The 22,483-nt window shown below is 37.4% G+C and overlaps 1 long non-coding RNA gene across 3 annotated transcripts in view; it reads left to right on the top strand.

Annotated features, from left to right (window-relative positions):
- Positions 1-22,483, top strand: part of LOC131509622 (uncharacterized) — a 30,100-nt gene that overhangs the window by 3,116 nt on the left and 4,501 nt on the right. For 2 of the 3 annotated variants that reach the window (XR_009260613.1, XR_009260614.1), the window contains exons 2-3: positions 3-90; positions 952-1,154. This is a non-coding gene — a long non-coding RNA (uncharacterized LOC131509622). Of the gene's footprint in view, positions 1-2; positions 91-951; positions 3,313-22,483 lie in introns of those variants that run through there. The other variant, XR_009260612.1, reaches the window with a different exon arrangement.

Consider the following 22,483-nt stretch of genomic DNA (forward strand, 5'->3'; position numbering starts at 1 on the left):
AGGTAAACCATGGCAGCTGTTTGAGCAGCAACGGGGACTGCTGAAACCCATCTAGCTGGTACTCTGCGAGTCAGACTCATCGCTTGCAAGGTGTGTGACCGGACACTGAGCGCCCTGAGCACTTAGGTACATAGTGGAGTCCAGCAAGAAGAACTCTCTTCTATTATTCGCCTTTTTCACTACCATTTTCTCCTGAGTGTACAATGGGGTTTTCTAGAGGCAACGTGATGTAAGACGTCATAGCAGATTTAATAGAGAAGCAAGTATGAGAGTTCAGTTAATCTCTCTCAGGTGTAAAGAAATTTGTAAAAATGTAAAATGAGGCCACTTCCCTCGTGTATATTATTTTGGTTTTGAAAGTAGTTACCTTTCATAAAAATGTGTTGCCTACATTAACCTATAGTATGTCATTTATTATGTTGCCAAACTAATAAAGAATTAAAAATGTTCAGGATTAATTTCTAAATTGGTACCTATTAATAGATATCGTCCATACAAAAATTCTTTGGGATTCTCAATAAATTTTAAGAGTGTAAAGGGATTCTGAGACCAACAATTTTTTTTCAAATTTTTAAATGTTTATTATTTATTTTTGAGAGAAAGAGAGAGAGAGAGCATGAGCAAGAGAGGGAGACACAGAATCCAAAGCAGGTCCCAGGCTCTGAGCTGCCAGCACAGAGCCTGACATGGGGCTCGAACCCACGAACAGTGAGATCATGGCCCGAGCCAAAGTTAGAGACTTAACCAACTGAGCCACCCAGGCACCCCCTGAGAACTACAGTGTAAGAGCTGCTGCCTTCAGCAAGCTGTTCCATTAGGGTTACTTCATTTCAGAGATACGGAAAGTTCATAGCAGTCCAACATGTAGATGAATGCTGCAAAGTGTGCCTGGCCGAGAACACTTACATCACCCGCTAATGTTTCCTATTTCCTGTTGTCTTTTTTTACTAGGCCTCCCTGTGACAGCTCCCATATTTTGACATCATTCATATACTTTCTTGCTTTGTGGGACTCAATTTATGACTGAAAGGTGATGATCAAAGAAAGGCTAGGCATCTCTTCAAACATGCCAAAGGAGAGTTAGAAGATGCCTGAATGTTGTGCCTAGTCATGGATATTTCAAGAGATTTAAGGCTTCTGCTGGAATTCAGAATGTAAGTGGGATGCTATGTTTACACTTTTTATGCTTATCATTGTAGAATCCAAAAGCATTTTCGATTTTTACCAAGTTTGGGTTCTGTAGGCATTCCCGGGAAGAAAAGATGGCACATTGGAGAGCATCTTTTGCTGTTTTTGTCCCTGTGACAGCTGTCAGCGTGGGGTATCTGTGGCACGGCCCCTGGTGGCCAAGCACAGGGCCACTGTTCTCCTCAGACTTGGTGGGGACTGTTAAAAAGGTTCTTACGAGAGGAGGGCGTGGTCATCCTTGGAAATCTCTGAGTCAAAACAGACAGTTCCATACTCTTCCATACTCCTTTCCTCGGTAGGATCAAAATCGATCATGACTGTTCAAAATATCTAGTTTGGTTTCTAGGCTTAGGAATTAGTGAGGGCTTAACTTGTTCCAGACTAAGGGATAGACAGCAAGGCAAAAAGGAACCCAGAAATTGGTTAGATCACAGGGAAGGTTAGGAAGGAGCAAGAAGCATCGCTGAGGAATCACTGCAGGACTCAGTCTGGGCACCACACCTCACACAGGCTCCTGAGGAACATGAGGTCAAGACCTAAGGTGGAGGGAGGAGCTGAACTTAAAACACTGTGCTTATGGGGGCACCTGGGTGGCTCAGTCGGTTAAGCATCTGACTTCAGCTCAGGTCATGATCTCACTCACTTCATATGAGTTCGAGCCCCGCGTCGGGCTCTGTGCTGGCAGCTCAGAGCTTGGAGCCTGCTTCAGATTCCGTGTCTCCCTCTCTCTCTGCCCCACCCCTGCTCACGCTCTGTCTCTGTCTCTCTCAAAAATAACTACATGTTAAAAAAATTAAAACAACAACAGCAACACCAACACTGTGCTTATGAAAAGCTAGTAACTGGACTTCATATGGGAGATTTAGACCCAAGGTTGTGGTAACATTGCCGTCTCTGCCCTAGTCTCTTGTTGAAACCATTCCTCAGCTGTGCTTCTGGAACCTGGCCTTAGGAGAAAGGCCACACTGAGAGCAGCATGCTCAGGGACAAGCTCATGTTGAGCACCCCAGAATATAAGAGACATAGGTATTTACTCAGGAAATTAAAGGTACAGCAGGGATCTCACTGCTGGGGTTCAGATATCTCTGAGAAGGTCTGGGGAATTGTGGGCAGCCCCCAAACCAGGCTATTTACAAGAATTGTTCTTCTCTTTATGCCCTGGGAGCCTGATATAACCATCTGGCCCAGGAACAAAGCCTCAGTTGTGTGCAGGCATGGTGTGATTCTGAGAACAATGTGGGATTGGAGCTTGTCCTCAGCTCAACCTGCGATGGGTGGTAGGAAAAGAGAACGGCACACGGAAGGAAAGATGGGTTTTGTGGAGCCTGTGCATTTCCCCCTTCTTACTACAGACCAGGCACAGCCTGTCAGACAGCAGAGATAGTGCAAAATAGAGGCAACACCCAGGGAGCAGAATTATTCATGAACATAGGAGATGTACCATGAAGACTCCCATATGTTCCGGTGGGGATCAATTTGCAGGTAATGAGCCAGTGACCTATTCATGTGACCTTATTCATAAGCTAGGGGGATCTGCCCCACGGTACTCAGAGCAATTGCAGAGATAAGGTCTTTCTGGGAAAAAATACGGTATTTTTTGGAAATGAGTAAACTATAAGATATCTTCTATACTCAGATGGCTGCTCTGCCTCCATCTAGTTGATTATTTCCTGAGCTCTTCTCCATGCAAGAAACAGGCCTCTCCTGATTGCAAGCTGAACTTCATTTAGAACAGTGTCCCCCCATCAGCCCCCCACCCCCCACTACCCTTAATTTATGAAGAAAGAGTTGACTGACTAGTTAACTCTCTGACTTCCTAAGCAAATAATGACATGGAAAGATTCCCCTCCTACTCTACGCATTGTACAATTCCATTTATTTGAACTGCCCAGAATAGACTAATCTATAAAGACAGAAAATAGACTAGTGGTTGTGTGGGGTTTAGGAGAATGGAGATTGGGAAGTGATGATTAGGAGGTATGAGGTTTCTTTGTGTGGTGTTGAAAATGTTCTAAAATTGGTTGCGGTGATAGTTGCAAAACTTTGTGATATACTAAATCCCAGCAAATTGTAATTATATGATAAATGAATTGCATCTCAATAAAGCTGTTATACACAAAAAAACAATGGAGAGACTGATAGCCAAGTGCTGGGAGCAGCTCTGATTCTACTCTCTAAAAATATAGGTGAAAGAAAGGACTGTTCTGACTTGCACTATGTGAGGTAGAGAGACTCAAGACACCTGGGCTCCATGTTGGGACACAGATTTACTATTGGTTATTGTACAGAAAGAGGGCTCTGGGAGTGGGTATTGCATGGCATCATTCAAATGGGCTCTGATATGGCCCCCATGAGACCTGGCAAGATGACCAGAGGAAGAGAGGGAAAAAGACAAAGAGAAAAGACAGAGATAACATAATACCTCCCTAGGCCCTTCCTCAGAATTTTCTAAGTTCCTCTTTTATCCTAGGATTGGGGAAGTCTGGCAGTGCCATCAGGGTAGGGAGCCCCAAGCCCTGAAAAAACACACAAGGGCCTCTTCCCATGTCTTTCCTTCAGAGCACTTGCCCCGGCAGGGTACAAACCAGATACGCCAGGAGCTCCAGGAGTAGTATCTCTGGGGTTTTCCTAGGGTCTCCGTGTCTGACCCAGATTCTAAGAGAGTGGCCTGGAGAGTGATCAGGCCACAAGAATGAGGCTGATATATTTGGGGTGATTTATGTAAATAGTGGCCCTGTCATCTTCCCAGGGCTAAGGTATGCCTTCTCCAACCTCAGAAATAAGGTTAGTAGAGGAGGAATGTCATGTGACTCTGTCACAGACAATACATGCAGTTAACTGATCTTCAACAGGGGTGCCAAAAATACACAAGAATACACAATTTCTCTTCCAGAAATGGTGGTGGAAAATGATATCTACATGCAAAAGAACAAAATTAGATCCTTGTCACCCACCACACACAAAAATCAACCCAAAATGATCAAAGACTTAAACATAAGACCCCAAACTGTGAAACTCCTAAAACATGGAAAAACCTTCATGACATTGATCTTGGCAATGGTTTCACCAGTGTGACACCAAAAACCAAGGTAACAAAACCAAACATAAGCAACTAGGGCTATATCAAACTAAAAAGCTTTTGTACAGCAAAAGAAACAATCAGCAGAGTAAAAAAGGCAGTTTATGGAATGGGAGAAAATATTTGCAAATCGTGTATCTGATAAGGGGTTAATCTCCAAAATATACAAGGAACTTCTACAACTCAGTAGGAAAAAACTAATAACCTGATTAAAAAAGGGACTAAGAACTTGAATAAAATAGTCAAATTTGTAGAATCAAAAAGTGGAATGGTGGTTGCCAGGGACTGAGGGAAGAGGGAAATGGGACTTACTAACCAACAGGCATAATGCTGTAGTCAAGCAAAATGAATAAGCTTTGGAGATCTGCTGTACTGATTTGCACCTATAGTCAACAGTAATATATTGTGCACTTAAAATTTGGTCAAGAGGGTAGATCTTGTTAGGTGTTTTTTTTTTCCACCATAAAATAAAACAACAACAAACAAACAAAAGGTATATGGTTCAGTTACATCACCCTATAATTTGTGTTATTGTTAACATGTTTATATCATCTATATATGTTATAAACACAATACGGTGTTCATCTTTAACATATGTCTTAAAATATTAATAAATATAATTAGAAAAAAATCAAACTCTTTCCCCTGATGGGAACAGCAGCCGAAATCTCTATTATTTTCATTTTCAGCTGTTACTTTTTTGCTGGGTTCCCTGGAGTCTCCCCATGCACGTGTAGCATAGCAAATCAGCCAAGAAATGGGCAGAATTTACAATCAGATTTGGGGGTTTATCCCCTCTATGTCTGTCTCCATCTTGTCTAGGATTTCTTCCTTAACTTTCTGTCTGCTGGCTCTGCCAGCCCCCGAATTTTGTCATCTGACATTTTAAGTAAGTAAGGCTGAGGCTTTTGGCTGCCTTGAACTGCCTGTGGACTGAGGAGAACCTTCAGGCCAGAAGCTGCATAACTGCAAATCTCTTGCTTAATGGGCTTTCTGATTTTCAAAGAACTATTGCACTCCAGTTTCTGCTTGCTTTGCGTCATACTCCAGAGCCTGTACACTTTTGTCTTTTTAAGTTTTTTTCTTCAGATTTTATAATAGTTAAAGAGTTACAGTCTGGCAAAATCATTCCACTGTAGCAGCCAGAATTCCTCTTAAATATGATTCTATAGCAAGATTTTATACAGAATTTATTTTACCAGTCCACTATTAGACATTTAGTTGTTTCTGTTTGCTTTTGAAGAAAAAAATAACAAGAAGATATTAATGTGGCTCAGTTGGTTAAGCGTCTAACTCTTGGTTTCAGCTCAAGTCATGATCTCACAGTTCAGGAATTTGAGCCCCGCATTGGCAGTGCAGAGCCTGCCTGGGATTCTCTCTCTCTCTCTCTCTCTCTCTCTCTCTCTCTCTCTCTCTGTCTGTCTGTCTTTCCCCCTGCTCATACTTTCTCTCTCTCTCTCTCTGTCTGTCTCTCCCTCTCTCAAAATAAATAAACTTAAAAATAAAAAAGAAGATACTAATGGCCACCAACACGATCATGTGACAGCGGCACTGCATTGTCCAACTTTGGGTGGGGCCATTCACACTGTTGTCTTTGAAACGTCCCGGAGCAGAATTGAGGATGTGTTTAGCAACCTGAAGAGCTGTGCTGTGCCGTGGCCACGTCTAGGAGCCCCTGGGGTCCTGTCAGGGAAAAGGAGGGTATGAAGCACTTGAGGATGCCAGTAAAATTATGAGTTGAAGCCTTGGAACTAAATAACATCTTTGTTGTTAATCCTGAAATTACTAGGCATGCCCTTATTGGGCTGTCTACATCTTGTGTTGCTGTGGAAAGCATGGATTGCATATGGTATTAAATTCACAAGATGTTTTCTTACACTCATACCTGCTTTGTGCTTAGGTTCTTTGGTCTATCTGAATCTCTTTCACCTTCTCTGACCCTTCAGCCTATTCCTTCTTTGTTGTTCCCAATAATCGACTCCAGGAATTAGCATAGATCTGTGTAAGTGCAGAGAGTGGCACCTTGACTACAGGGCATGTTCGAAGACTTGCGTAACAAAGAAGAGATGAGAATGTTGTTGTTTTTTAAAATTTATATTTATTTATTTATTTATTTATTTATTTATTTATTTATTTATTACTTTTGAGAGAGCGCATTCTCATGAAAGCAGGGGAGGGACAGAGACAGAGGGAGAGAGAGTATCCCAAGCAGGCCCTGTGCTCAGCACAGACCCCAACGCAGGGGGTGGGGAGGGCTTGAACTCACAAACCTTAGATCGTGACCTGAGCTTAACAGACTGAGTCACACAGGCACCCCAAAGAGAATGTTCTTTATTGCTGATTTACATTTAGGAACTCTCTTGCTGGATAGTTCTTGGCTTAAAGAGAAAGCATCTTCATGAAAAATGACATAATTATAGTTTCTTTGCTGAACTGGGTATTTTAAAGATTCTAATTTTGATTGAGAGAACTTTGGATATAATGAGAGTTTAAAAATTACATTTACTTTTCTTTTATTCCTTTCTAGAATAATATCTTGATTGACAATTTATATATAAGGCTATACAAGTAAGACAATAAAACATCTATTGCAAAGGAAGGAACAGAAGGGAGGGAGGAAGGGAGAGAAGGATGAGGGAGGGAGGAAGGGAGAGAAGGATGAGGGAGGGAGGAAGAGAGGGAAGAAGGGGTGAGAGAGTGAGGGGAAAAAAGAAGAGATAAAGACAAAAAAAAGATGAAAGGAAATGATGAGCACTGGGTGTTGTGTGTAGGTGATAAATCACTGAATTCTACACCTGAAACTGATATTACACTGTGTGTTAACTAACTGGAATTTAAATAAAAACTTGAAGAAGAAAAAAAAAGGACGGAGGGAAGGAATGGAAAGAAAGTACCTCGTGTGGGTGTCTCAAATGACTAAGCTCCTTCTGGATGAAGTCAGTTGGGGTCCCATAAGCCAAATCTTGTCAAATGAGTGTTAATATTATATTCCTACAAGTGACTAAATTTTAGAATGTTAATCTACAGACACAGTTTGGGATCTTTTATCTGTCCATCTGTCAGGAAAAGAATTGGCAAGGGTAGGGCTGACTCACATGAGGTAACTTCTTCTAGTCTTATATTATTTCCCTGGCAATATGAATATCATGGGCATTCTATCTGCTTGAGTAGAAAGTCTCCCTATGCTCTTTTTTTTATTATTATTTTTAGTAAACAGTATATACCCAGAATTCACATCAGGAGGTTTCAGTTCTTAAAAACGATTGAGTATTAACTAAGATTGGTTCCATCTATACTGTGTTCCATCAAATGTGGGATTCATCCATCTCCTAGTACCCGGTTAACAAAGATAGAGAGATAGCCCAATACACCACAGCCAGATTAATGAAAAAAGAAAAATTGTAGATTGGCTCTCATGGATTAATATAAAGTTTGTCGTTACCACTACCAATACATGGCTACCTATGGCTTTCTTGGGTTCACAGATCCTTCAGGTATTTTATTGGTGGATAGTGACATGATAACCTGGTGATATAATGAAAGCAGGCAGTACAAAGCCCCAAGGCTGGCTGAAAGTTGTACATTCTGACAAGGGGTTATTTAAGTCTGAAAACTAGTTTCTATTAAGTCTTAAAAATATTTTCCCATCAACATAACAATCCACATGTACCTTTGTGGAAACATGAGTAGGAAGACAGGAAAATTGAACCTACTAGTATGATCTTGACCTGATTTCTGAGATATTTATCTATAGAATCTTCAGCTCATACGCTTATAATATTTTTGTTATCTTTCAGCGTCTTTTAGTATGTAACACTGAGATGTATCCAGATGGATCTGGGGGCTCCTGACATATTTGCATCCTACACGTCCTCTTCAGGTTCAGCATCAGTATGTCAGTTAAATGCCTACAACATATAAAATCCAATAACTTAAATAGGCACCAGGTGAATCATTAAGAGTGTAGGCTCCAGAGTCTCACTGCAACTCTGTTCCTTACTAGCAGTGAAAATAACTTTGGGCAAGATACTTGAACCTTCTGTGCCTTAGTGTTCTCATATTATTAATAATTGCTATTAATAATGATAATAATAGTAAGGGTTAAATGAGATAAGGCTTTTGAAGCCTGGTAGGCTGCTTACTGTATACACAGTAAATGCTCAATAAATAGCAATTATTGGTATTATTAATATATTACTTGGTAGCCTATTTTTTCAAACTCTTTGATCACCTTCAGATGTTAAAGCAATCCAGATGTTAATGTAGTCCTATTATGTTGCTGTTTGGGCTCTGTTTAAGAAACTGTTGCCAACTCAAGGCCATGAGGCTATTTTCATGTTATCATCTGGCAGCTTTATTCTTAAACCTTTAATATTCATATATATAACCCATCTGGAATTATTTATGTGTATAGCATCAGTAGGGACAATTTTTAAGTTTTTCCCCATTGGATATCCAACTGACCCAGCATTTACTCATTATTCTATCTAACCTTTACTCATTATTCTATCCTGCCAACTTTGTCAGAAGTCAAGTATGCATGCACGTGTGAGTCTGTTCTTTGTCTCTCTTGTTTCCTTTGGTCTATTTGCCTATCCTTTTCCCAATACCATTTTAACTATTGTTACTTTGTATTAAGTCTTAAAGTCAGGTAGAAAAGTTCTACCACTTGGTTCTTCTTCAAGATTGTCTTGGTGTTCTAGGCGATTTGCAATTTCATACACCTTTCAGAATCTGCTTGTCAGTTAAAAAAATGAACTTCTGGAATTCTGACATTTTTATAATTCTGAGTCTCAAATCCCTCACATACATCTATATGCTTATTTAGATCTTTTAAATTTTCTCTTAATACTACTCTATGGCTTTCTGTATAGAGATCTTACATATATTTCATTGGATTTATTCCCAGGCTTCAAATTTTGACGATATGATTTTTGTTTTTTTGAGGTATAATTGACATACAACATTATATTAGTTTCTGGTGTACAACATAATGGTTCAATATTTATATATATTGTGAAATGATCATTACAAGAAGTCTAGTTATCATCTGTTACTATACATATTATAAATTTTTTTCCTTGTGATGAAAACTTATAAGACATCACTAAGAGTGTAAGGTTAAGCCATAGGCTAGGAGAAGATATTTGTAGTACATTAAACTGACAAATAACTCATATCTAGAATATATAAAGAAATTTTACTTTTTGGAAAAGACAATACAGTAGACCAGATATTCAAGTATCCCAAAGTGACACTTCACAAAAAAAGGATATTGAAGTGACTAATAGACAAGTGCTCAACATCACAAATGCAAATTAAAGTTGCACAATGAGATTCCATTGCACACCTAGCAGAAAGGTAAAATTAAAAAGAATTTCCATACTAAGTGTAGGCAAGAATGTGGAGTAACAAGGAACTCTCATGCAATATGGGTTGGATTTCATTGGAAAACTGTTTGGCAGTAACAGCTAGAGTTGAATTTGCACGCATCCTATGATCCACCATTCCACTAGTAGGCTTAGCCCACACAAATGCCGGCACAAACTGAAAGACATATATAGGAACGTTCCTATTAGCATTATTTGTAAAGCTCCAAACTGAAAACAACCAAAATAGCCATCAATTTTAGAATGGATAAATTGTGGTATAGTTGTATGTGATACAGCTGAAAAATGGCCTCCCAAAGATATTAGGTTTTAATCCCTGGAACCGTAAATGTTACCTTGTGATTAAGCTGAAGCTCCTGAGATGGGGAGACTATTCAGGGAGGCTGTAAATGCGACTAGTACCTTATAAGAGGTAAACAGAAAGAAATTTAATATACACAGTAAAGGAGAATGCAGAGTGACCCAGGAAGCAGAGACAGAGTGATGTGGTCACAAGCCAACAAATGCTTATAGCCACCAAATGTTGGGAGAGGCAAAGAATGGATTCTCCCTCAGTCTCAGAAAGAAATGCATTCTGCTGACACCTTGGTTAAGGCTCAGTGATATTGACTTTGGATTCCTAGCCTCCAGAACTATAAGAGAATAAATTTCTGGCATTTTAAGCCACTTTTTTCTGGTAATTCATTACAGCAGCAGAGGAAAGGAATACACCATAAAATGAAATACTATAAAGCAAGAGAAATAAATGAGCTTCTCTACACACACCAACATGGATGAATCTCAAAAACGTAATTCTGAAGGAAAGACAACATACTTATGATTCCACTTACATAAAGTTAGAAAGTAGTCAGTACTCATCTGTGATGTTAGAAGTCAGGATGGAGAATGCCTTTGTGGAGGGAACAGTAACTGGGAGGAGCAGGAGTGGGTTTCTGGGGTCTGGGAAATGTTCAGTCCTTTTATATGTAGGGGTGTATACACCTTGTGATGATTCATGAAGCTGTAATCTTATCGCTTATGCACTTTCTGTATGTGTGTTTCATTCAAACAAAAATTTATTAAGAAAAAAAACCCACCTAAATGAAATCTGATCCAGTTGTACCTGATATGAGCCTTCCCTGTCATCCCCTCAGGGACTGTGGCTCAAGGGCTCGGGGGTGGGGGTGGGGGGGCTGTGTGGCCGCATCTGTACCTTAACCTGCCCCTTCCCTTTGGACCTACCCTGCTTTGGATTGTTTCAATCTGACTCTGGTGGCTTCTCTGCTATGCTGTTCTCTATATAAATGGGATGTGTACTTTACTTGGGAGGGGCCAGCATTCAACTTCACTCAGGACTACCCTTTATCACAGAGTATTCCTTCAAAGGGGGGCTGCTGTTCTTCTGATAGCCACACCAACAAATCCAGGTCTCCAACATCTGTTCAGGGTGGCACTTGCCCTATTTGACCCTTTGCCTGGGTGACTCTAGGGCTCCTGCTGTCCTCTGGCATCCAATGGAATGCCTTAGCTTCCCTTTATGTCTCCAAGATCTTCAGAGATCCAGGATAGATGGAGAAGTAACTTTGTCCTGTTCTCAGGCACATTCCACAGTGGGCCCTTCTCACCTTGTTGGCCTGGATTACTTTGGCAAACTTCATACCAAAGAAAGCATCAACCAGGGAGAGAGAGACCAATATTTCTTCAGGTGATTATAATTCCCATAAATGATTCTTCTAATACTTCTCTCCTCTCTTGGCTTTGGACGGGAATAGATTGGCAAGAGAAGCACTTTCTTCTTTTCTGTAGAAGGAGAAAGGAGAAGTTCTCTCACCATTAATGCTGGAACTCAGGTAACTCACTAACCAATCCACCCCAGCTCTTCCTCAGGCTACTCCTTCAGGTGAGGCTGGTGGAGAGATGCAGTTGAGAGACAGTCTCCTTTTTCAGTCCTGGGGGCAGGGTTCAATATCTGAGCTGGACTGTGGTGGGTATACTCAGCATCTTCCAATCCTTGGCATTAAACCTTAGTCATTAATTCTGGGACAAATAGAAAAGTCCCACTTGGTTTGTTATACCAAGGTCCACTCTACCAATCTTTGCAGATACGAAACTAGAGCCAAGCTCAAAAACTACAGCCAAGCAAAGAATTCAGGCAATATTTTTCCCTCCTGAAGGATCTAAGGATACTTAGAAGATTGGCTCCAATCCTTCATAACCTGTACTTTTATAAACTCGTATACTTTTGTCTTCTTGGACCCCAACTATAGTTGTAACTAGAGAAACAAGCTACATTTATATTCCTTGATCCTTGGAAGTTTACTTGTAACTGAGAGCAATAAACTTTCTTTGTAGTATTTTTGATTCTAGCCTTTATGACTGTTATAAAGTGATATTTCATTGTAGTTTTAAAGTTGCATTTCCTTAATGATTGGAGATGTTGAGTATCTTTTCATGTGTCCCCAGGCCATCTGTATGTTGTCTTTGGGAAAATGTCTATTCAGGTCCTCTGTTCATTTTTAAATCATGTTATTTGGGTATTTTTTGATGTGGGTCATATGAATTCTTTATATATTTTAGATATTAACCCCTTATCGTATATGTCATCTACAAATATCTTCTCCCACTCAGTATACTGCCTTTTCGTCTTCTTGGTGGTTTTCTACACTGTACAAACACTTTTTAATTAGATGTAGTTCCAATTGTTTATTTTTGTTTTGGTTACCTCATCTCAGGAAATGTATCTTGGAAAATGTTGCTACAGCTGATGTCAAAGAAATTATTGCCGGGCACCTAGGTGGCTCAGTTAGTTGAGCGTCTCCCTCTTGGTTTCAGCTCAGGTCATGATCTCACAGTTCGTGAGTTCAAACCCTGCGTTGGGCTCCATGCTGAGAGTGTGGAGCCTGTTCAGGGTTCTCTCTCTCCCTCCCTCTCTCTCTGCTCCTCCCCTCCTCATGCTTTCTCTTTCTCTCTCTCTCAAAAGAAATAAATTCATTAAAATAATTATTGCGTATGCTTTCTTCTAAGAATTTTATGGTTTCAGGTTTGATATTTAGGTCTTTCTTCCATTTTAAGTTTATTTTTGTGTATAGTGTTAAGAAGGTGGTCCAGTTTTTATTTTTTTGCAGGTAGCTGTCTAGTTTTCCCAGTATCATTTATTGAAGAATGTTTTTACCTCATTGTATACTTTTGCCTCCTTTATCATAAATTAACTGACCATATATGCATGGGTTTATTTCTGGGCTATCAGTTCTTTCTACTAATCTCTGTGTTTGTTTTTGTGCAGGTACCATGATGTTTTGATTGTTATACCATTGTAGTATATCTTGAAATCTGGGAATGTGATACTTCCAGCTTTGTTCTTTTTTGTTAGGATTGTTTTGGCTCTTTGGGATCTTTTGTAGTTTCATATAAATTTTAGGATTATCTGTTCTAGTTCTATGAAAAGTGCTGTTGGTAACATGATAGGGATTTCACTGAGTATGTAGAATGCTTTGGGCAGTATAGACATGTTAACAATATTGGTTCTTCCAATACATAAGCATTGTATGCCATTCCTTTTCTTTGGATGTTTACTTTCTTTTAGCAATGCCTCAGTTCTCAGAGTACAAGTCTTTACCCCTTTGGTTGAAACCATTCCTACGCCCAAATGTCCATCAACTGATGAATGGATAAAGAAGATGTGGTGTCTGTGTGTGTGTGTGTGTGTGTGTGTGTGTGTGTGTGTGTGTGTGTACTTGGCAATCAAAAAGAATACGTGGATGGAACTAGAGTGTATTTATGCTAAGTGAAATAAATCAGTCAGAGAAAGAAAAATATCATATGATTTCACTCATATGTGGAATTTAAGAAACATAACAGATGAACATATGGGAAGGAAAGGAAAAATAAGATAAAACAGAGAGGGAGGCAAACCATAAGAGACTCTTAAATAGAACAAACTGAGGGTTTCTGGAAGGGAGGTGGAAGGGGTGATGGGCATTAAGAAGCGAACTTTTTGGGATGAGCATTGGGTGTTATATGTAAGTGATGAATCACTGGGTTCTACTCCTGAAACAAATACTTCTCTGTATGTTTATTAACTTGAATTTAAATAAGTTAGAAATAAATAACAAAAAAATTATTCATAAGCATTATATTCTCTTTGATGCTATTGTAAATAGGATTGTTTTCTTTACTTCCCTTTCTGCTTTTTTGTTATTAGTGTATAGAAATGCAACAGATTTCTGTATATTGATTTTGTGTCCTGCAACTTTACTGAATTCATCTATTAAATATAATAGTTTTTTTGGTGGAGACTTTAGGGTTTTCTATATATAGTATGTCATCTGCAAATAGTGACTTTTACTTCTTCCTTACTAACTTGGATTCTCTTTATTTCTTTTTCTTGTCTGTTTGCTATGGCTAGGACTTCCAGTACTATGTTGAACAAAAGTAGTGAGAGTGGACATCCTTGTCTTATTCCTGATCTTAGAGGAAAAGCTCTCAATTTTTCACCATTGATGATGATGTTAGCTGTGAGTTTGTCATATATGGCATTTATTGGTAAGGGTGTACAGAAAAGGAAACTCTTATCCACTGTTGGTGGGAATATAAGTTGGTACAGCCACTATAGAAAATAGTAGGGAGGTTCCTCAAAAAATTAAAACTAGAAATACCATATGTTCTTGTAATTCTACTTCTGGGTTTTTACCCAAAGAAAATGAAAACACTAACTCAAAAAGATATATGCACCCCTATGTTCATTGCAGCATTATTTTCTATAGCCAAAATATGGAAGCAACCCCAGTGTCCATTGATAGATGAATGGATAAAGAAGATATGGTACACACACACACACACACACACACATACACACACACACACTGCAATATTAGTCAGCCATGTAAAAGGATGAGGTCATGCCATTTGCGACAACATGGATGGACCTAGAGGATATTCTACTAAATGAAATAAGTCAGACTAAGAATAACAAATGCCATATGATTTCACTTATATGTGGAATTAAGAAAAACAAATTGAATAAATAAATAAACAAACAAAAATCAGAATCAGACCTGTAAATACAGGGAAAAAAGTGGTGGTTGCGAGAGAAGAAGAGGGATGAGAGGGATGGGCAAAATAGGTGAAGTGAAGTAGGAGATCCAGGCTTCCAGTTATGGAATAATTAAGTCATGGGAATAAAAGGCACAGCATAGGGAATATAGTCAATGATACTGTAACAGTGTTGTATGGTGACACACGGTAGCTACACTTGCAGTAAGCATATCATAACATATAAAGTTGTTAAATCACTATGTTGTATACCTTAAACTAATGTAATATTGTGTGCCAACTATACTCAAAGGGGAATAAAAGATGTGTATATATACATAATGTAACATTACTAAACCATAAGAAGCAAGAAATCTTGTCATTTAAAATATGGATGGACCTAGAAAGTATTTTGCTATGTGAAATAAACCAGACAGAAAAAGATAAATTACCATATGATTTAATCTATACTTGGAATCTAGAAAATAAAAGAAAGAAACAAACAACAACAACAAAAAAGGAGAAGTAGACTCAGAGAAAAAACTGATGGTTGCCAAAGTGGAGTGGGTTGGGGATGGTGGACAAAATGAGTGAAGGGGGTTAAAAGATACAACCTTTCAGTTATAAAATAAATAAGTCACTGGGATAAGTATAGCATAGGGAATATAGTAAATCATATTGTGATACACTTATTGTGGCGAACATTTTGTAATGTATGTAACTTTTGAATCACTGTGTTGTACACCTGAAACTAAATTTAATATTATATGTCAACTACAAATGAAAATTAAAAAAAAAAAAATTTTAAACCCTGGTTTTGTCTGCCTTCATCTATATTCTTACACTAAGAAGATAAAACCTTTATTTTTTTGATTAATGGATTTTTAGCAGTTTTAGGTTGCAGAAAAAATTAAATGAAAAGTACCCAGGATACTTGTATAATCCCTTAACTCATCAGCCCTACAATTTCCCGTATTTCTAGCATCTCACACTAATGTGGTACATTTGTTGCAGTTGATGAACCAATGTTGTACATTATTATTAACCAAAATCCATAATTTACTTTAGGATTACTCTTGGTGTTGCACATTCTATGGTTTTTGAAGAAGTGTAATAACGTGTATTCATCATAAGGTATCATACAGAATAATAGTTGCACTGCCCTAAAATCCTCTTTATGCCATGTCTTCATCTCTCTTCTGCTCTCTCCTTCCGAACCCTGGCAACCACTGATCTAGTTAGTGTCTCCATGGTCATGCCTTTTTCAGAATGTTATAGAGTTGGAATCATACAGTATGTAACCTTTTCAGATTGGCTTTTTTATTTAGCAATATACATTTAAGATGCCTCCATGACTTTTCATGGCTTGATAGCTAATTTTTCTTTACTACTAATATTTCGTTGTCTAGATGGACCACAGTTTATTTAACCATTAATCTACTGAAGTAGATTAGATTCCAAAGTTTGACCATTATGAAAAAAGCTGCTATAAACATCTGCGTGCAGGTTTTGTGTGGAGATAGTTTTCAAGTTCTTTGGGTAAATGCCAAGCAATGTGACTGCTGAATCATATGGTAAGAGTATATTTAGTTTTTTAAGAAATTGCCCAAAGTAGCTGCACATTTTACATTCCCACCAGGGGGTGTGTAATTGTAACTGGTTGTTTTAATTTGCATTTCCTGAATGACATATAATGTGGAGCATCTTTTCATATGCTTATGTACCATCTGCATTTCTTTTTTTATTCGAGTATAATTAACATAGAACGTTGTATTAGTTTCATGTATACAATATAATGATTCAACAATTCTATACATTTCTCAGTGCTCCTCAAGATAAGTGTACCCTTAATCTGCTTCTATCTTATCTATTTCCCCATCCTCCTACCTATCTCCTTTCTGGCAACCACCAGTTTGTTCTCTATATTTAAGAGTGTGGTCTTTTGGGAGAACTGGACAGCAACATGCAGAAGGTTGAAACTAGACCACTTTCTCACACCATTCACAAAAATAAACTCAAAATGGATAAAGGACCTGAATGTGAGACAGGAAACCATCAAAACCCTAGAGGAGAAAGCAGGAAAAGACCTCTCTGACCTCAGCCGTAGCAATCCCTTACTCGACATATCCCCACAGGCAAGGGAATTAAAAGCAAAAATGAATTACTGGGACCTTATGAAGATAAAAAGCTTCTGCACAGCAAAGGAAACAACCAACAAAACTCAAAGGCAATCAACGGAATGGGAAAAGATATTTGCAAATGACATATCGGACAAAGGGCTAGTATCCAAAATCTATAAAGAGCTCACCAAACTCCACACCCGAAAAACAAATAACCCAGTGAAGAAATGGGCAGAAAACATGAATAGACACTTCTCTAAAGAAGACATCCGGATGGCCAACAGGCACATGAAAAGATGTTCAACGTCGCTCCTTATCAGGGAAATACAGATCAAAACCACACTCAGATATCACCTCATGCCAGTCAGAGTGGCCAAAATGAACAAATCAGGAGACTATAGATGCTGGAGAGGATGTGGAGAAACGGGAACCCTCTTGCACTGTTGGTGGGAATGCAAATTGGTGCAGCCACTCTGGAAAGCAGTGTGGAGGTTCCTCAGAAAATTAAAAATAGACCTACCCTATGACCCAGCAATAGCACTGCTAGGAATTTACCCAAGAGATACAGGAGTACTGATGCATAGGGGCACTTGTACCCCAATGTTTATAGCAGCACTCTCAACAATAGCCAAATTATGGAAAGAGCCTAAATGTCCATCAACTGATGAATGGATAAAGAAATTGTGGTTTATATACACAATGGAATACTATGTGGCAATGAGAAAGAATGAAATATGGCCTTTTGTAGCAACGAGGATGGAACTGGAGAGTGTGATGCTAAGTGAAATAAGCCATACAGAGAAAGACAGATACCATATGGTTTCACTCTTCTGTGGATCCTGAGAAACTTAACAGAAACCCATGGGGGAGGGGAAGGAAAAAAAAAAAAAGAGGTTAGAGTGGGAGAGAGCCAAAGCATAAGAGACTGTTAAAAACTGAGAACAAACTGAGGGTTGATGGGGGGTGGGAGGGAGGGCAGGGTGGGTGATGGGTATTGAGGAGGGCACCTTTTGGGATGAGCACTGGGTGTTGTATGGAAACCAATTTGACAATAAATTTCATATATTGGAAAAAAAAAGTGTGGTCTTTTGTTTGTCTTTTTTTTTTTTTTTTTAGTTTTTGTTCATTTATTTTGTCTCTTAAATTTCACACCTGAGTGAAATCATTATCTATTTGTCTTTCTGTGGCTGACTTATTTCACTTAGCTTTATACCTTCTAGGTCCATCCATGTTGTTGCAAATGGCAAGATTTCATTCTTTTTTATTACTGGGTAACATCCATACTATATATATACCATATCTTATTTGTTTATTCATCTATCATTGAGCACTTGAGTTGCTTCAATATTTTGGTTATTGTAAATCATGCTATAATAAACATAGTGATGCATTTATCTTTTTGTATTAGTATTTTCATTTTCTCTGGGTAAATACCCAGTTGTGGAATTACTGGATCATATGGTAATTCTACCTTTAATATTTTAAGAACCTCCACATTGTTTTCTGCAGTCACTATACCTATTCATATTCCCACTAATAGTACATGAAGTTTTCTTTACATCCTCACCAATCTTTTTTATTTCTTGTATTTTTGATATTAGCCATTCTGACAGGTATGATATCTCATTGTAAATTTACTTTTTATATTCCTGATGGTTAGTGATCCTAAGCATCTTTTCATGTGTTTGCTGGCCATTTATATCTCTTTGAAAAATGTCTATTTAAGTCCTCTGCCCATTTTTAAAGTGTTATTATTATTATCATCATCATCATCATCATCATCATTATGTGTGTGTGTGCATTGCATGAGTTCTTTATATATTTTGGATATTAATCCCTCATTTGTCTATCATCTACAAATATCATCTCCCACTCAGTGTACTACTTTTTCGTGCACTGTGCAAACACTTTTTAATTAGATGGAGTTCCAATTGTTTATTTTTGCTTTTGATTACCTTGCCTCAGGAGATGTATCCAGGAAAATGTTGCTACAGTTGATGTCAAAGGAATTACTGCCTATGTTTTAGTCTAGGAATTTTATGGTTTCAGGTTTCACATTTAGGTCTTTATTTTGAGTTTATTTTTGAGTATGGTGTAAGAAAATGGTCCAATTTCATTCTTTCACATGTATCTGTCCAGTTTTCCCAACACCTTTTGTTAAAGAGACTGTCTTCTTCTCATTTCACATTCTTGCCTCCTTTGGCATAGACTAACTGACCATATTATCCTGGTTTTATTTCTGGACTTTCAGTTCTGTTCCACTAATCTATGTGTCTATTTTTGTGCCAGTGCCACACTTCTTTGATCACTTCAGCTTTGTACTATATCGTGAAATCTGGAATAGTGATACCTCTAGCTTTCTTCTTATTTCTCAAGATTTCTTTTGCTATTCACGGTATTTCATGGCTTCATATAAATTTTAGTATTATTTGTTCTTGGTCTGTAAAAATTGTTGTTGGTATTTGGATAAGGATTGCATTAAATTTGTAAATTGCTTGGTTCTTCTAATTCATGAACATGAAATATCTTTCCATTTGTTTTTGTCATCTTCAATTTTTTCCCACCAATAGTGCAAATTTCTTTTGTTAATGTTTTACCATTTTTAGGCTACCGGTCTTTGGTTAATGTTATTCCTGGATATTTTATTATTTGGGTGCAATTATAAATGGGGTTGCTTTCTTAATTTCTCTCTCTGCTACGTCATTATCAATGTATAGAAAATGCAACAGATTTCTGTATATTGATTTTGTATCCTGGAACTTTACAGAATTTATCAGTTCTATTAATTTTTTGGTAGTCTTTAAGGTTTTCTACATATAGTGTTATGCCATCTGCAAATCATGAAAGTTTTTCTTCTTGTTTACCAATTTGGATGCCTCATTTCTTTTTCATGTCTGATTACTTTGGCTAGGACTTCTAGTACTATGTTGAATAAAAATGGTGAGAGTGGACATCATTTTCTTGTTCTTGATCTTATGAGAAAAGTTCTCAGCTTTTCACCACCTGAATATGATGCTCACTGTTGGTTTTTCATATATGGCCTTTATTATGTTAAGGTATATTCCCTATAAACCTACTTTGTTGAGAATTTTTTATTGCAAATGGATGTTGTACTTTGTCCATTGCTTTTTATGCACCTATTGAGATGATCATATGGTTTTTATCCTTTCTCTTATTGATGCAATGCATCATGTTGATTGAGTTGTGAATATTGAACCACCTTTGCATCCCTTGAATAAATCTCACTTGATTGTGGTGAATGATTTTTTAATATATTGTTAGATTCTGTTTGCTGATATTTTGTTGAGGATTTTTGCATCTATGTTCATAAAATACATTGGCCTGTAGTTTTCTTTTTGGAGTGTCTTTATTTGGTTTTGACATCAAGATGATGTTGACCTGGTAGAATAAACTTGGAAGTTTTCTTCCCTCTTCTATTTTCTGGAATTGTTTGAGGAGAATGGGTTGTAACTCATCTTTAAATGTTTCATAAAATTTACCCATGAAGCCATTTTTTCCTGGATCTCTGTTTTTTAGAAGTTTGATTACTCACTCAGTATCATTGCTAATAATCAGTCTCTTCAAGTTTTCTATTTATTTCTCATTTTTTTTGTTTTTTTGTTGTTTATTTTTTTAAATATTTATTTATTTTTGAGGGACAGAGAGAGACAGAGTGCAAGCAGGGAGGGGCAAAGAGAGAGTGGGACACAGAATCCAAATTGGGCTCCAAGGTGTCAGCACAGAACCCAACGCAGGGCTTGAATTAATGAGCTGTGAGATCACGAACTGAGCCAAAGTCAGAAGTTTAACCAACTGAACCACTCAGGAAGTCCTCTGACTCATTCTTGGAAGGTGATATGTTTATAGGAATTTATCCATTTCTTCTTGGTTGTCCAACTTTTGGGCATACAATTTTTTATAATATTCTCATTATCCTTTGTATTTCTGTGGTGTAAGTTGTTATTTCTCCTCCTTCATTTCTGATTTTATTTAAGTCCTCTCTCTTCTTTTTTGATGAGTTTAACTAAACATTTATCCATTTTGTTGAACTTTTCAAAAAAACAGCTTCTGGTTTCATTGATCTGTTCTATTATTATTTTAGTCTTTGGTTTCATTTATTTCTACTATATATTATTTTCTTCCTTCTACTGGCTTTGGGCTTTGTTTATTCTTCTTTTTCTAGCTCCTTTAGCAGTAAAGTTAGGTTGTTTATTTAAGATCTTTTTCTGCTTCTTGAGTAGGCCTATATTGCTATAATCTTTTTTCTCAGAATAGTTTTTGCTGCATCCCAAGTATTTTGAGTTGTTTTAATTTTCATTTGTCTCTCTCTATTTTTTAATTTCCTCTTTGATTTATTAGTTGACTCATTCATTGTTTAGTAGCATATTATTTGGCCTCCACAGATTTTTGTTCTTTCCAGATTTTTTCTTGTGATTGATTTTTAGTTTCATACCATTGTGGTTATAAAAGATGCATGACATGCTTTCAATCCTTTTGCATTTATTGAGACTTGTTTTGCGGCCTAACATGATATGTTTTTGAGAATGTTTCACGTACACTTAAAAAGAATTTATATTCTGCTCTTTTTGGATGGAGTGTTCTGAATATATGTGTTCGGTTCATTTGGTACAATGTGTCATACAAAGCCATGGTTTCCTTGTTGATTTTCTATTTGGATGATCTAGCCATTGATATAAGTGGGTTGTTAAGGTCCCCTACTATTATTGTATTACTGTCAGCTTCTTCCTTAATGTCTGTTAATAGTTGCTTTATGTATTTAGATCCTACAATGTTGGGTGCATAAATATTTAAATTGTTATATCTTCTTGTTCAATTATTCCCTTTATGATTATGTAATGTCCTTCTTTGTCTCTGTTACAGTCTTGTTTTAAAGTCTATTTTGTCCTATTTAAGTATTGATATCCCAGTTTTCTTTTTGCTTCCATTTCATAGTAAATGTTTCTCCATCCCTTTGCTTTTAACCTGCATGTCTGAAGTGAGTCTCCTGTATGCAACATGTAGATGGATGTTGTTGTTGTCATTGTTATTTTTATACATTTATTCATTCTATGTCTTTTGAATGGACCATTTAGTCTACTTACATTTGAAGTAATTGTTGTTGGTGTGTACTTATTGACATTTTGTTGCTTCATCTATGGTGCTTTTGTAGGCCTTTGTTTCTTTCTTCTCTTGTTCACTTCTTTTATGGTTTTATGGCTTGCCTAAGTAATATGCTTGAATTTCTTTCTCTGTATTTATTGCATATCTGTTAGAAGTTTTTGATTTTTAGTTACCATTAGGCTCGTATATAACATCTTATGCACATAGCAGTCTATATTAAATTGATGGTCATATAAGTTTGGACCCATTCTAAAAGCACTAAATCTTAATCCCTTTTTTTTGTGTGTGTGCATATAATGTCACACTTTAAATCCTTTTATTTTGTGAATCCCTTGGCTGATTTAAAGATAAAATTGATTTTACTCTTTCTGTGCTTTAACCTCCATACTAGTTTTAAGTGAATAATCGACTACTTTTTTTATATTCATATTTACCTGTGAAATTTTTTTCTTTCCTAATTTTCTTACTCCTGATTATGGGCCCTCCTTTCCACTCAGTGAATTTCCTTTAGCATTTCTTGTAAGGCTGGTTTAGGAGAGATGAACTCTTTAACTTTTGTTTGCCTAGAAATGCTT

Source organism: Neofelis nebulosa, chromosome 4 (assembly GCF_028018385.1).
Source record: "Neofelis nebulosa isolate mNeoNeb1 chromosome 4, mNeoNeb1.pri, whole genome shotgun sequence".
Lineage (NCBI taxonomy): Eukaryota > Metazoa > Chordata > Mammalia > Carnivora > Felidae > Neofelis > Neofelis nebulosa.